Raw genomic sequence first — 17,003 nt, 5'->3', positions numbered from 1 at the left:
GTTCTTCGTATTTTTGTTCACTATTTAAATTCTGTCGGAAAAAGTTATGTTTGGCAATTCAGAACTAAAATATTCGTTTTAAGCTCCAGTTCATAAAAGCCTGATTTTCCTACCGAAAAAACAGTAACGAAAAGTATTCCTTTTTAATACTGTTTTCAAAACGATGTTTTAAAGAAAAAAAAACCTTTTTTTTGTTTAAAATTTTAACCCTCTAGATCCCATTTTTTTTTAATCGCTGAAAAATTCACAGAAGCTAAGTTCTATGTTTTAGTTATTTTTTTACATTTTTATCATAAATTGCATAACTAAAGGGGCTAAGGAACTTGACTTTCACTACTTTTTTTTATCGTAGTTTGTAAACTTTTCTACCATTTTTTCTTAAAATTCTAATCCGATTTTCTACTAAATGTGATATCAGAAATCAACCAGTATAGCCTCAATGCTTCAATAAGAGTCTAAATTTGATGGATAAATGGAAAAATTAGAAATCTTTTTAAATGGTACTATGGTGGTAAGGCTGAACTTTGAACTCAATTATCTCGAAATCAAGTTCGTGTCGTTCAGTTCAGTCTGGTCGCATCCCAACCATATATACATAAATCCACTCATTTTCAAGGATTAGTTTGAAACTATATACATGTTCAAAACAGGTACCGTGTTACTCTCTGGAGCCAAGATGATATGATTATTTGACGTGACGGTTCTGGGAAAATTATTAACAGTTAAACATTTTCAAAGGTGATGAAAAGTATTTGAGAATCATAAGACATCAAAGCAAGAAAGAAAATAAGCTGTAATTACCATAAATTTCTCTAAAAAGATACAACGGCTCACCGACAGGACTTGAACCCGCAAATGTGATAATTTTCAGGTACGAAGATGAACCAAGACGAACTCAAAACATTAGAATTGATTTTAACAGATACAAATATCCCCTTTTTTACTATTTTCTATGGTTTGACAAATGTATTTTGTAGCCTTTAAAATAGCAGGAAATCTATCAAAAATAGTTTCAGTATAGTTTTTATGACAGCATCCAATAATCATATCAATTTAAAAATACAAAGTCTGGTTATGTTTAGCCTTTATTGCATAGAATGGTTACCCTTTATCACTGTCTCATTCAATTTCACTCAACCATCGCTAATGATATGCATATAAATTATCATAATTTTCATCTAAATATAATTGAAAGTTAAATAAATAAAAATCGCATGCCCACTGGGGGAACTTTCGCACCGGCGACTGATTGTTTGCTAGTTCTGACGAATTCAATTTCATCCTCGTTAGTGCCAGCCAGCCAAATTCGAATGCAACAGTCAGCTCACTCAGAACAGAACACAGGACAGGCCAGAACCAAACAGAAGCTGGGGGTGAGAGGCCGAGGTGGTCGATGTTTCCGGTCATGTGGTTTTGGACTTCTGAATTCAATGGCAAATGCACGTAATTGCATAATATGTTTGCTTTAATCATTCCAGCGAATGATTTCTGAAAATCATCCATGTCAGCTGGAAGCTGGGTGATAGAGTAGGTACAGAATAGGCAGCGGTAGAGAGATAGTCATGCCACAGCAGCCATTGTGGAGAGCAAGAAACATCCAAATAGCTTCATAGGACATACATTCGCAAAATCGTGAACGCTTGAACATGACAGAAAGGCGGAACAATGGAATCCCAAAGTGTACATGATGCGAAAACAGGCGACATTACACACGTACCTTTATATGTATGTAATCAGGTTTGAATTTTTTCTTTTTTTTTCGTCTCGTTCATTCCGTCAACTTCCGGATTTCACCGTAACTTTGAAGCCATCGGAAGTGAGACAAATATGACTCGACATAAATTTTACGCTAAATTAACTACTGGTTCAGGAACTTTTTTTGTGCTCATGTGTTGGTATCTGAATTTGTTTCACGAAAGACTGAATGTGGTTTCGGTGTTTTCCTGTTAGCTGTTATCCCGTCACTGTTTTGTCGTACTGAAAGAAGATCTCGGTTATCCGTCTTCCTAGGTTATGACACAGCATTGTAGCAATTGTCCTTGTCATTGTACGTACAAAGTTGTTTTTTTTTTGGAAAAAGCAAAGTCTCTAGGGGAAATTGAAAATTACACACTGGGCTTCTTTTTATAAACGCTTCCAAAATAAGCACATTGGAACCATTAATGAAATTTATTTATGTGTTTCCCCTACCCAGAAATTTTTGGCTCGATATCCAGCAAAAAAAAATTGCTGGAATCATCCAGCAATCCAAAATTTTGCTGGAAACCAGTAAACATCTTCGGTTTTGTTGATTTTAAATATGACAACATAGCAAAGCTAAAAGAATTCTCTTTTTTCTAGTTATTTAAATTTGCCAGAAAACGCCCTCAACACAATTTATCTAGCAAAATTTCTCTACAGGGTGTTCAATGAGTTCGAAGCAATAGAAAACTTTAATTTCTTAAAGAAAAAAAAGTCCAAAGCGTATGTTATGGGTTCACTTGATCCCCCGAGTCCAAAAAAAAACATTTTTCTTCTGAATGGATGTCGCTCATTGCTAAGCACAGAATTATCAATATTTATCCAATGAAAAATATTTTTCCAATAATTTTCGGATAAAAAAGACTCAAAAAAGAGATCTGATATCTCATGTTTCTCTAATACTTCCCATTACATTTGAAAATGTAAAAAAAGTGCTTTCATTAAAAAATTAGAAAATCGCGCCTTAAAGTATGCAATAAAAATAGGGTAGTAGACAAACTTTCAGATTTCTTTTTGTCTGACTCTTATAAACTGTGCAATGAAAACAAATATGGTTAAAAAAAATCGATGAAACTTTTATCTTCAGATTTTGCATGGTTTTTCCCAAAGCTTAGGGCACCCTGTTTAAAGAATCAAGCCTCCGTTAGATAAATGATCAATTCTCATTTAACTTTCGAAATATCACAATTTTATTAGTCCTACGAAAACGCTTCTAGTTCATCTATATGGATTCAAAAAAATATGATGAGAATAAGAGAAAGGGAGCAAGTATCCCCATTCTCCCCAACACTTCTTTAACAACTCCACTATTCCAGCAGTTGCATACATTCTGGGATAAAACTATGAAACACAGATTCCGGTTACTGAAATTCGATTTTTTTTTACAATAAAATAGAATTCGTGCTTTTTTCATCAAATTAAATTTTATCAAAATAAAGAAAAATCTGGAAAAATGAACTCGTTTATCAACATTTACTCCAACCAGTACTCACACAAAAGCCATATAGACGTTGCTAAAAACTTTTACATCACATTTATCTCATACTTAATAGGTTATTGATTTACTTCTATTCGTAAACTCATTTTAGCTCAGTTTGTGCTCCAACTTAACTGAATAGCATTCCAACCTGCAAAACAATACCGGCCCATGCCGAACACTTAAGATAAAATATATAATTCAATTTTATCGGCTATAATGTATACAGCAATCCAGATGCAGGTTTCGGTAAAAGGATTTGGGCATTCAAACTGTCCGTTTAGGTTTGATAGCTCTGCTTCCAACTCTACTTCGAGAGTTTGTATTCCGTGGAAAGGATCAAGAGCATTATGCTTCTCCTTCAAATGACAACATCGGTCGGTCTTTCGGTCTATTGGTGGTCGAATGGGTCGTCATTTGAATATACAGAGCAGAGACACATTCTGGGGGATGTGTTGAAATTTACAAGCATGTGCTCCACAGGCATGTTGTTTATATCGAAAACATATTCTCAAAAGTTGTCGGCAAAGAAAACATTTGTTCGAGGGTTCAAGAACTGCTACGAGGCGCCCGGTTTGTGGGTTGAGGGGACGAGCTAGTAAGGGAACTGGCTGGAGAAACAAACTGTTGACAAAATCACTCCCACAAAGGCATTCACCAAGCTTATGAGCAGGGCCACTCGAGATAGCTGAACATAAGTCCGGAGGCCGATGGAAAACATGTGCTGCATTTTACATCTATGAGATGAAATCGTGTAGACTTTCTACTCAGGCAGAGCTGAACACTGACGACAAGTATTATTGAAGTAATTGGAGAACAGCTTGAATCCTGTACCAAATTATCGGAGGCAATTTTAAAGAAGCTTCACTGCCGAGGTCCCTTTTTTGTGGCTTTGATTGTCCTCCTTGAAACGACTCGTCGAGAAACTTAGATAAATTTTATTCAACCTTAAGAAATGTCTTGAGCTCACTTGCAAGGTGAAAGTACACACCAAAAATTTTCTAAAATTAAACGAGCCAGAAACGCTTCAACACCTAATAGTTTTTATGATCTAATCTAGATTAGATCTAATTTTACATCATTTTGTATCTAATCGACGCACACTACAAAAATTTACACATTTGGTCAAACGTTAAGCTTGAAAAGATCTAAATTTATTGCATAAGGGATGTGTTTTTAAGTCATGTGAATATAAAAACAATAGCGTAAATGTAAAATCATGAGTTGAAATCAAACAGTCGTTGACTTCCCCTGAGCCATTCAAGTAGCTTGCCACAGATTTGATTTAAGTGACATGAATAAAAACATTTCCCTCTTCCGTTTAGACAAGAGAGTAAAAATGGAGATCGTCGGTTTGTAAAATCGAGTGGAATTCATGGGGTTTTCAGTTTATCTGTGGCCGTCTGAAAAGGTAATGCGAGGAAACTTTTGTTTTCAAAATAATGTTTTGTGGTTTAAATATTTTTTCAGTTGAAAAAATAGCTGCAGCTACACTTGCTGCTGCTATAAGTGCAGCAGCAGACCAACGCTGAAAGCAGCAGCTACGTTCGACAACAATAACAACCGAGGGACTGAATCCAGCAGCACCATGGAAGATCTAATTTAGTACAAAAATGTCAACACAGAAGTAAATTGGTTAAAAAGCACTGTAGAAAACCGTAAGTAACCTGTATTCTTTATTCGGAAAGCGAAACTTGAGAATTGAGAATAACTTTTTTGAAATCCCAAACCTCATACTGCAAAGTATAAGGTGTTTGCCAATTGTAAACAATTTTTAATCAATGTACCTAACGGGAAAATGAGCGCTGTATTTTTTACCAGATATGAAGACAGGAAAACTTAAAATTATCTGAAAAGTTGCATCTTTCTCCCACGGAATGATTTTTTTCATTTAGGCATTCCATAAATCTTTTTTTTTTATTATATATTTTTACCTGACTGACGAAATGTTCTAGGGCGGAAAAAATACCCTAACTTTAAAATAGACAAATGCCTTCCGGCAGGTGAAACTGTGCATCTTCGGAATGATGCCCTGGATGCAGCTGATCTTCCTGATTGAACGGCGCAACATCTCGTCTACCGGAACTTCTTTAGGGATCAGATTCCAAAAATCCAGTTGTTGGCTCCTCCACCACCAGCATCATGCTTTTCGATTTCAAAATAGTTCACAGATAACAACAATTTAAACAATTACCATCAAACACAACTAGTGAACCAGGATAAAATCTCAAAAGGGTAAACTTTTTCGCGGGTTGAATTATTGTTCTTAAATATTAATTTATTTTCGTCAACTTTCTAATTGTCCCATATGCGGCGGCAAAAAAGTTACTGTCATCTACTGTCATCAGAAGCAAAGCGGCCAACAGGAGGATGACCAACCTGTCTATATATTATCTTCAAAGCCAGGTGGCGAATATCAAGAGAGCACACCCACAAAAGTTCATATTCAATCTATTACCACAGTATGCATACAGACTTGTGAAATTTTTAAATGACAACTTATGTTATCAGCCGGATTTCCTTGTAATTTTTTTTTTACCACGACCGCAATATTGAGTTCTTCATCACCATTGTATGTACCGCATTGGGAGACGGCCGGGATGGCACCGCTATAGGCCAGGTTATTTTGGACAGTTTCTGGCCGCGTTGTTTTTGAAAGCAGCCGCTTTTGCCGTTGCCGCCTGTCACCGCCAACAGTTCGACTCACAGTGGTTCAAAAAGTAAGCGTATGGCAAAAAAAAATATTTTATTGTTTATTTATAAGTTCGGAATTTCTATAATCATTTGGCATTTTTGAATACAACGTTGTTTTTATAAGAAAACTTCAGTTTGTATAGAGGCGACCAACTGTAAGGGATGGTTTTAGCACACTGCATTATCGATTTTTCCATTAAGGTAGAATTAGCTATGAAATTTCCGATCAAATTTCTATTTCAAATGTAAAAAAAATATTTTCTAGTATAATATACTATAGTACGCTTCAAACCATTAGCAGAAATCCTGAAAAAGAACACATTTTCACAATTTTATGTATCAAGCTGAGATAAGTAAATGGGTATTTAAATATGTTTTTCAGATTTGATGAGCACATTGACTTTAAGGTTCAAATTCAACCATTTCAACTTCTTGATAGTTGAAAGTTATAAAGAAAAACAACATAAAATTATGAACTTTATATTGTCCAAATTTCGACAGGTTCTGATTCACTGTGCCTCGGTTCTAGGCGGGCGGCTCGGAAATAATCGGCAGATTTCTCAAAAGCTTACGGTTTAGCCCAAAGGAAAATAACATCTAGATCTGATTGGTGTTAGTAATTTCCACCTATTTCCACCAGCAAACAAAAAACAAGTTTTCGGACAATTTCCTTTCATCGCAAAAAAGGTAAGTGTAGATTATTAATGTCTTCGCATTGAGTTTTCCGTTAAGTGTATATTTTTTCCAATTTCAGAAACCCTAACTGAAAACGGAAACGACGAAAACAAAAATAGTTTTGGGATACACGAACCGGTGAAGGACAGGTCATTCACAGGATATTGTTTTCCTATTTACTGGCAGCCAAAATGTTGCTGTTGTGTACCGTATAGAAAGTAAATTACTTTTCTGCTAACTACCGAACTCATCCGAGTGATATCGAACCATGATATGTAGAATATATGGTACAATCTCATTTCGGTAAGTGTAGATTTTTATTAAGTACCTAAAAAAATCTAAATACATGTTTTTTCACTTTGCAGGAAAAACTTTGATAGTTCAAACAAGTTGATAATTGCTTCTTGATCAATCTCAGCCAGGCCGGAAATCTGGATCGCTTTTTCCATCGAGCTGGCTGCTACATGCTACAATCGCTTCAAAATTTCGCCTCGATTTCGACGGATAGGTGGCAAATGATTCGATTATTCGGGCAAATGCTGAAAGATTTTAATATCAGTTTTTTTTTTTTAATATTTAAATTCATGCAAAACTGAAACAGCACGAAAGAATTAATTTAGGAAAACGAATGGAAAATGAAGGAAAATTAAGAGAAATTGACTGCATTAAATATTAGGTAATTCATTTAGTGAACGTTCGCTCTTAAAATGCCAAATAGAAAAAGTAAATTCAAAGTGTTTTCGTCGGTTTTTTTTTTCTAGAACGATAGGAAATGTTCCAGCGGCTAATTTTGCTACAGTGCTTCATAAACAATATACATAAACCAAAAACTAGATTTTTTAATTTTGTAATAAAATTAATTTACAATGAGATAGCGTTTGTGCTTTGCTGCAACGAAGATGACAAATCCAAACTTACTGATATTATCCCTCTTTGATTTACATGGTACTATTTAAAGCTTTCGGAATAACAAAATTTTAGTGAAATAAATTTTTCTTGATATAAATTCAAGTGAAATTTCACAGTTTGAAAAAATACTAGTCATTCATCCTTATTTTCTATTCCAAATTATGGGAATTGTATTTTCATTGAATTTGTACAGAAATAACGATGAATAATTTGTTTTGCAAACTAAGAAAATTAACTTAAATTTATGTTAATAAAAATTTAGTTTCCTAATAATTAATATCTCTGGAAGCTGACGTCACTGAAATTTAACACAAAGCTATGTAATTTCAGAGAGGATCTAAATTTACGTCAAAAAAGATGCTTTACTTTTGTGCATCCAATTTGACATAAATTTACATCATATATGACTCAACATTATGTCGAATATGCTTTTAATTTAAGTCTGAGAATTTATGTCTTCAAGCGTTTCTGTTTTCTTTGCTTTAATTGTATGTCAAAAGTGATGCTTCAATTTTGTGCATCCTATTTGACATAAATTTACACCAAAAAATTAATAGTGTGTACTAGATTTCAAGGGCGGTCTATCGGCATCAGCGAAATTATTATATTAATCAAAACTTGTCTACTCAAGGTGAACGAATAACATTCTGAAAGCTTAACTTAAGATCACGGCCTTGAGTAGACATTATGTTTGTGTTTTATTACAATATAAATAAATTCAATAGGAAAATGTCATTAAAATCGAACACAATTTGAAATTGGAACAGACTTTTTTCAATTGGGTGTTGAACACGTTTGACTGGTGGGAACATGTGTAAAATAGAGCAAAACAACTATGCTGCTATCTCAATAAATTTTTAAAATTATATTTTTCGAGTTATTGAACTTTGTTTGAAATTTTTTACAAAATGTGATTTTAAGATTTTTTTATCACTTTAAAATGTTTCTCACGTGAAAAATTATAACAAATATATTTAATCTAATATGTCAATCGTTAGAGTATAGTATGAACTTCAAAATGCCTTATTTCAAAGCAAAAAGTAAACTCTCAATTAAAAAAAAAAAAAATCCGAATTGTATGTTATGAGCTCAATTGATCCCTAGAGTCCAAATGGGTCGTTAACATTGGTTATCGCAAAATTACTAATATTTGTCCAATAACTTATGTTCATCCAGTAATTATCTGTTAAAAAGGACTCAAAATACTGTATTTATCTAAAAACTAGAAATATGCGCCTTGAAGTATGCGCCTTGAAGTGAAATGAGAACTCATATAGCAAAAAATAGTCAGCGGACCTTTAGATTTTGTTAGATTTTTGCCTAGGGTCAGGCCCCCCTGAATTAAGGATCAAGTCCCCTTAACCTTAAAAAAATATCACAATATTTTTCGTCTCACGAAAATCTGTCTAGTTCATCTGCAGATTCATGTATCGTTTTAACACAATCCTTGTTCAAAATTCTGGTTTGGATTTTACAAATTCTCATAATGAAAAATCAACACTAGTTGAAAATAAGATTATCAAAATCAGATACTGAAGTATGAAGCTTCTTTAACTTAATTTTAATTGATTTGCTCTTGAAATTCAGGTTATAATACAAAAATTTCAATTTTAGTTGTACTGAAACAAATGAAATAGCAACAAATAAATTAAAAAGAAACTGAAAAATCGCTATTTTTTCTTCATGTAGGTACCTTTTTATAATTCCAAACTCTTGAGATGATATTGATTTATAATAAAAACTTGGAAGAAAGCAATAAAGGGTTAATTAAATGAAGACTATTTATCAATTGCAATTGAAATAGCCAAATTTTCAGTTGTAGAGTATCAAAACTTAAACTGGATTTTAACTTAAAATTTCAAAATTACTATGTGGATGAGCTGAAAGCAGTTTTGGTGATATAATTGAAATCCAGCAGTATAAGTCAAAAGTCACAAAAAGCTATTTCGAATGTTAGCTTGATGGATTGCCTTGTTGCCGAAAAATTAATCGACTGATAACGGGAAAGTTTTAATCCACAAGAGAAAATATAAAACATAGGCAAACTGATTTTGGAAAATGTTTGCGTCCTTAACTCGATTTTTTTTTGTCAGAAAACTAATTAGTTTAAAGTTGAATCGATCAATGATAACTGACGAAGCAACTGATCTACATGATCAACAAATAATTATTTTGAATCTATAAATTAGCTCTTATTCATTCATCGATGCATATTTTAGGGAAAAATGCCAATAAGTGGCAAATTTCCGATAAAACGATACAAATTTTATTCCTAAAATCAACTATTTTAAAAATATATTTTACATTTTTTTTAAATTATATAATTTTGTCGTCCAGAAGTCACGGAAAATTACTCACAGTCTTCAGAAAAAATAGATTATGAAGTAAGAACGTTTTTTTCAAAATCTTTTTGATACTGTACACTTTTGTAAAAAGTGCACAATTTTTTTTTCAATGAATTTTAACCTGGTATTTTCAAAAGTTATACCAAAAAACAGAACAGATAGAAAAAATAGAAATTTGCATTCAGTACCCCTAAACAAGTCAAAGTCAGTTTTCAAATTCTTTGCACCTCCGAAAATGTGAATTTTCTCGAAAGAGAATCTTTACTGTGATACAAAAACTCAATTGTTAATTAGCAATCTATTTATGAATTCCTTGTAAACGAGTGAGAATAGTACTGTATCGAATTTTGGAATGAGTTAGATATCACTTTGTGAAGATTTAAAATTGTCAATAAACCAACTGTGAACGAAAGAAAAAATACAGAAAAAGAAATTCCTATTGATATTTGAATTTCAGATTCGTCTTAGCTTTTTATTCTTGAAACTTGAAGTAGAATTTTATTATAATATTTCGTTCCGATTACTTCGGGTTTTAAGATATTTTGAACTACAAAGAAAAATCCTAATGAGGAACTTTCCGTTGCCAAATCTTTCTCGACAATGGATTTCATGCGGTCTCAACATTTTGTACATGTATTACGATTGATTTTTTTTTTTGTGAAATATTGTTGTCGAACAGAAAGATTAGAAGGTACCAAAGACTGTCAATTGAAGTCTCACGTTTCTTAAACGTCTACTGGAAAACTGATCACTCCAATGGAGAACGTGACTTCAATTTAAATTTCTTACTAATGAAGCAATTCAACACTTAATGTTCAAAGGTTTTTTTCACTTATAAGAATGACCAAGATCTGTAAATCCATTAAACATGATAGTATTTTCTGAAAATTAAACAAAATTACCAATCTTATGATTCCGAACATATGTCTATAGTTTAAGTATTATTATTGTTTTCTTCTATCTGATCGAATAAAGAAGAAACTGCATGGTAAATGCAATCAATATATGACTTCAGAAGAAAAAAAAATTCAAGTATTTCAGTGTTACAACAATGTTCACTCCCCTTTTTGACTTTTTCAAATTTGTCATTCCAATAAAATTCAAAACATAATGAAAAATTAAGAAGCTTAGATTTTGAAACAAATACAAAATTTATCACTGTTTGCTCATGTGAATTTAGGCATATAAGGGATATTAGTGACAATAAAAACAAATTGTCCCTACATTTTATTACCTATCTCAAATTTTAAGTAGATACATGGTTAGCAAATTCAAAGTCACTCTTAGAAATTCAACAGAAGTTTATTGGTATAATTCGGTCCAGGGAATTACAAGTTACAGCTACTTGAGTTTGGTAGACCGACTTTTATTTAATCTTGATCCTTTAAGTGAGAAACAATCTTTTTCGTTGATTAAACACCCCAACGGAGCGGAAAATTTTTGAAAATTCAAAAGCATATCTTCTAGGGGGAGTTCGAAGTTTTTTTTATGGAAATTCTAGCATTTATGAGTATGTTGTAACGGTTTTTCGCTGTTCGGGGGGGGGGGGGGGGGGTGATCAACCCGAAACCTCCCCCCCCGCCCCCTAGGACCGCGCCTGGTTGGAATTGTTTGTAGGTGATATCATTGAGCGAATCCGTCATACTAAATAAAGTTTTTTACGGCATTGAAAAATGTTGAAATTTGTAAATTTATTGATGGATTTTTTTAAATTTTGAATGAAAATGCAGTTGAAAATGGAGTTGAAAATGCAGTTGAAAATGCATATTGTATATGGGGATTTTTTTTATTATCTGACAGGTTTGCGCCGGGGGTCTTCAGATTTTCCTCAAAATTGAAAATTTGGTTCATTTTTGCGACTTAAAAACACATGTATTTTTTCAGATTTCTAACATTTTTATTTTTTGAGTTAGCTTCGGTTAGATTTTTTTGTAAATAAAAAATAACCATTTTTCAAAGCTACATAACTCTATTATTTTTCAACGGAAATTAAAAAATAGCACATCAAAATGCATTAAAATTTTATTAGCTTTCCAAATAAAATAGTTGCAAAAAATTAAATAATGACCTTCAACATGAAAAGTTGTAAATAAACTTTAAATGGCGTCTAAAAGTACCGTCTGCAACACCGAATATTTTGCAAAAAACACCATTGACTAGCTCGATTTATGATGCAACTTTCATCTGAAGACACCAAAGTGGGCCATTAACACCTTGAAGAGTTATGAAAGAAATGATGGCAATAAATCTCTTTTTCTGCATAGAAAACAAAAAATGGTCGAACAACTGCACTCACATATGGAGATAGCAAGCACTTCTAACAACATGGAAACAAAAGAACTTACCAAAGCAGGTAAAAAACACTACTTTTTCGTGCTTTGTAGAGTGTTTGCAGCAAAACTGACTTTAAATTTTAACCAAAATTCTTAGTTTCGTTTTGTTAATGTGATGTGACTAATAATAGGAATGTTGCTTTTACAACCTGGTCATATACTATATAGCTTATTAACTTTTCGATCAAAGATTATTGTGGAGCATAATCAATGCCAATAGTAGAAGGTTCAGTACCTGTGTTTGGGATCACAAAAATGTGATTAACAAATGAAATATAGACGTGCTTTACATAGTTTTTATATCGGGAGCTAAGCACTGGACACCAAAATCATTTCCCTTTGTCAAAAAAGTATGAGAAAGTGGCACAAATGTTGTAGAAATAATCAAAGAGCTCAGTATGGCCAGCCCAGGCTGTAAAATGATGAAAATATGATACTTTTACCTTATTTGTTTTCTACATTCGCCCAGTTTTGAGATTTACCATACTAGAACGAACATAACTCGTCGTCAGTGTTTTGCTACCTCGATCGCTCACAAATGAATCTTCAGTGTTCCACCGTCCATTCTAAATCAAATCTGGGGAATTACGGATGCAAAACTTAGCGCATAAACTTCTAAAAATGACAGTAATATGTGCATAACTTGTTGTGACCTGGTGCAAAACTGGGTATAAACGAATACGTTATTAGATTTTTGGATATAACAAGAAGTCAACCTACCGCCCCTACTTTCATATCAGTCCCATATGCAAAAACAAGCAAGCGAGGAAATCAGCTTTTTCTGTTTTGGAATATATTTTTAAATTGTGACTACCACTTTCAGCATAAACCAAAATCGTTTCTAGGTTGTCATAATAAATCTTTAGACCTGAAATTTTCGAAATTGGGTTATTGGTAAGGTCGAGAGCACCATTTTTATTCATTATGGGACTATTAATCGACCATATTTGAAACCTTTTTCAAATCTTCTCGCATAGCAGTCCCATACAGAATATATTTTTCTCACCAAGCTACTTTCTAAGACTTAAATTTGATCAGTTTTGAACTTCTAAATGCAGTTGTCAGAAAAAGAAACATAATTTTGGAAAAAATATCGTGAATTCCACATTGTAAGTTCAATTTTTTTACGATTTTTGATTGCATCCGATTGTTTTACGCACAGTAAGTCATTTTTAAGAAAGTCAGACCTGCCTTCGAAAACTAGTGTGCATCATTCGACATCAAGTGAGTTAAAAAAATGATTAAATGATTCAAAGCAATAAATCAAAGACTATTTCGCCGAAAGAAGCATTGAAAAGTAACCAAATCCGTGGTATTTCACATATAGGACTGTTATTCAGGTATATTTCATATAGGACAGCCACGAATTGTTATTTTTTTTTTTTGAAATTTCTAGAACAAAACCCCCATTTTTTAGAGTTTTATTTTGAAGTCTTATGTTGACCTAAATTGACGAAAATTCATATGGGACTGTTATGCGAGTAGGGGCAGTCTGAAAAGGAAGGAAAAGTAGTGTTCTTTACCTGCTTTGATAAGTTCTTTTGTTTCCATGTTGTTAGAAGTGCTTGCTGTCTCCTTATGTGAGTGCAGTTGTTCGACCATTGTTTGTTTCTGATGCACAAATAGAGATTTGTTGTCATTATTTCTTTCATTCTTGTTTGTTTCTGATTCACAAATAGAGATTTGTTGTCATTATTTCTTTCATAACTCTTCAAGGAGTTAATGGCCCACTTTGGTGTCTTCAGATGAAAGTTGCATCATAAATCGAGCTAGTCAATGGTATTTTTTGCAAAATATTTGGTGGTGCAGACGGTACTTTTAGATGCCATTTAAAGTTTATTTACAACTTTTCATGTTGAAGGTCATTATTTAATTTTTTGCAACTATTTTATTTGGAAAGCTAATAAAATTTTAATGCATTTTGATGTGCTATTTTTTAATTTCCGTTGAAAAATAACAGAGTTATGTAGCTTTGAAAAATGGTTATTTTTTATTTACAAAAAAATCTAACCGAAGCTAACTCAAGAAATAAAAATGTTAGAAATCTGAAAAAATACACGTGTTTTTAAGTCGCAAAAATGAACCAAATTTTCAATTTTGAGAAGAATCTGAAGACCCCCGGCGCAAACCCGTCAGATAATAAAAAAAAATCCCCTTATGCAAATAAACTTTCTAGATAATGTTGTCACGAACTGACAAAAATATTCAAATAACTCTATAACGTTTTCACCTAAAATTCAATTCGAAATCATTCGCGCAATAATTCCGATTGGCACCATTAAAGCTACTTAGCTCGTATCACATCATTAATTATACATTCAAATCGATATTTTAATGTCCCTCATGATCCCGCGATATCAATCAATTAGAAAGCAATGAATATATTCCAGGAGTAAACACCTATTTACGTACCTGCACACACACGCTGGATTACTGGCGCTGGTGCTAATCAGCTGCTAATTAACAGAATTGTTTGAAATCAAAACACACTACTCAAAACAAACATTGATGTTGCTCTCGTAGAAAGAGGAGGGAAAAAACCACGCTGCTTCTCACAGTTTTAAAACGATTACGATTTTTCAGCACGCTGTCGAATTTCCACACCACACGCTCTTGTTTTTTTTTGTGTTTTGCTTCTCTTCGTCGGTTTTTCACCCGTTTCCTGATCTTGGGCCGCTTAGCTTTGTTGATCAGAGAAAAATCACTATGATGGTGTAAGATATGAATTGCTCAGCGAACGAGACTCAGAAGCGATATTCGAAGATTTATTTTTGGAACCACAACCACTACAATTCAATGGGGTACGCCGCGAATGATGGAAGAGGCCTCACATGGATCGTTGGCCGCTCAGGAACATCTGCACTCACGTTTGAATGGGATTCGGGAATTCATAACCGAGATTCATGATTCACTAAATCATAAAGATATGCCAAGTGTATATATGTCTATTGGCTTGCCATCGAATTCTTCTAGAGCACACATTCACTGAATATCAATCTGAAGTATTCCTCGAAGTTGCACTAACCCACAATGCAAATCAACGAACCAATTGACCTATATTTTCCACGATTGTTCACATTCCAATACCAGCTAAAATAGGGATATTTCTACATCAAGCCTCCACAAGTAGCAAATGCTCCAGTAAACTAACCTAGGTTATCGACAAAACACCTGGATAACTCAAATGGAAAAATATTTTCAAAAATTCTACCGTCTGCGAATTGAAACGCGCCGATCCACACCGATTCTCCGAAGAAAACTGTCCACTGAAATATGTCCTGTCGATCACGGCCAGGCCACAACCTGTATTAGTAGGTATAGGTAGAGAATTTTGCTCCGATCTGCCGATGCTCACACAACAGCTGTGGAGAAGTTGGTATTATGAAAGGAATATCTCACGCCTCTTTGCATCCATTCGAATGGATTTTTCGTTCGGTTGGCGCAAGAATGAAGATTAAATCGGCGGCAAATGTTCCACGAACTCAAGAATTGATGTATAGAATAAAGCTTCAAAAAACTGGTCGATGGAAAATTTAAAAATATACAAATACATACCGTCAACTGGGGCAACATGCAACAATTTTCAACTTCAATGGCTTCTAATAAACTTATGTTCACAATTAATCCTACCCCTTATGCATCAAAAGTTTTAAGGATGCTGGGATATCAAATTGGCGTAGTTAGAAAAATTATCGGTTTCTTCACTTATTTTTAATTTTCTAAAAACATGCGATTTTCACCCTCCTTAGAAAATGGGGTAACTTGCAACAAACTTTGTTTTTAATGAAAAATCTTATGAACACGTACGAAAATTTATAGTTTTTGATATTTTTGCGATACCTTAAAGACCATTACGCATGAAAACACCAATTGCAGTAGTTGTTGGGTCTGTAAAAACTAATTTTCACATTTTTTCTGAAAATAAGGATGCTGCATACATTTAGGGGTTAAATAGTACTACGAAAAATTCTTAAAGCTGAAATCATAAAAATAAATGTTTGGATGAATGAAATTTAAATGTATACAAACGTGTGATCCAAAACATTTATATTCCAACACATGGAAACGAGATTTACAAGGTATTTCTTTGATTTGCATTTTGTTGCATTTAAAAAAACTTAAGAAAACTAGCTTAAGATGCGAGAAATTATGTCATCATCATTTTGTTATCATAAAAAGATAACTTTATTACAATACATTAAATTAAAAATTGATTCAATGTAGTGTTATCTAAATGTTGCATCGAACCCCGCTGTTGCATGATGCCCCGTTTGACGGTACTTGCTGATTAAACGTAGGTATGAGCACATTTTTTTTTAACTTTTTACCTTGTTCAAATTTTGTTCACTATAATCCGAACGCATCTAAATCTAATCGCCGATTTTTTCAAAATGCTGAAAGTACTGGGCACTGCTGATTTTTCAGTTTAAAATAAACAAATATTCCAGGTGGAATGGTTAACAAACCATCAACATTAATTTTGTTCGTGGCATTTCCTCAGAAACTCATATCTGCCGCTGAATTTAACCAAAGCCATCTGAGTGAAGTGTAATTTGACCTGATTTGCCCAGAATTGAGCATTTTACTTTGTTTGTCCTACCAACATAAAATTTAGTTCGTCTGATTTATTGAACATATCTTTTTTAAAGTTAATTTATTTTGAATATCTTTTTCATGAAAGTAGTACCTATTATTTGTAATGAATTTAATCAATTATTTGTAATGCATTTAATCCATCTTCAAGAAACATTTATTCCACATTGAAATCTTTCCAAACAATTTTTCCGCTGAAAAACTGTTTAGATCAAATTAATGACTGTTTATTTTTCG

At 33.2% G+C, this 17,003-nt stretch overlaps 1 protein-coding gene across 1 annotated transcript in view; it reads right to left on the bottom strand.

Moving 5' to 3' along the window:
- The window catches only part of LOC129741892 (uncharacterized), a 382,622-nt gene extending 367,198 nt beyond the window's left edge, over positions 1–15,424 (bottom strand). Inside the window, exons 1-2 of the mRNA XM_055733708.1 lie at positions 15,325–15,424; positions 14,586–14,877 (exon numbers count right to left, since the gene is read on the bottom strand). The gene's annotated coding sequence lies outside the window, so the exon portion shown is untranslated. The remainder of the gene's footprint in view (positions 1–14,585; positions 14,878–15,324) is intronic.
- Between the last annotated feature and the right edge of the window lie 1,579 nt (positions 15,425–17,003).

Source organism: Uranotaenia lowii, chromosome 2, assembly GCF_029784155.1.
Source record: "Uranotaenia lowii strain MFRU-FL chromosome 2, ASM2978415v1, whole genome shotgun sequence".
NCBI lineage: Eukaryota > Metazoa > Arthropoda > Insecta > Diptera > Culicidae > Uranotaenia > Uranotaenia lowii.
This window is presented reverse-complemented; position numbering and strand designations above follow the sequence as displayed.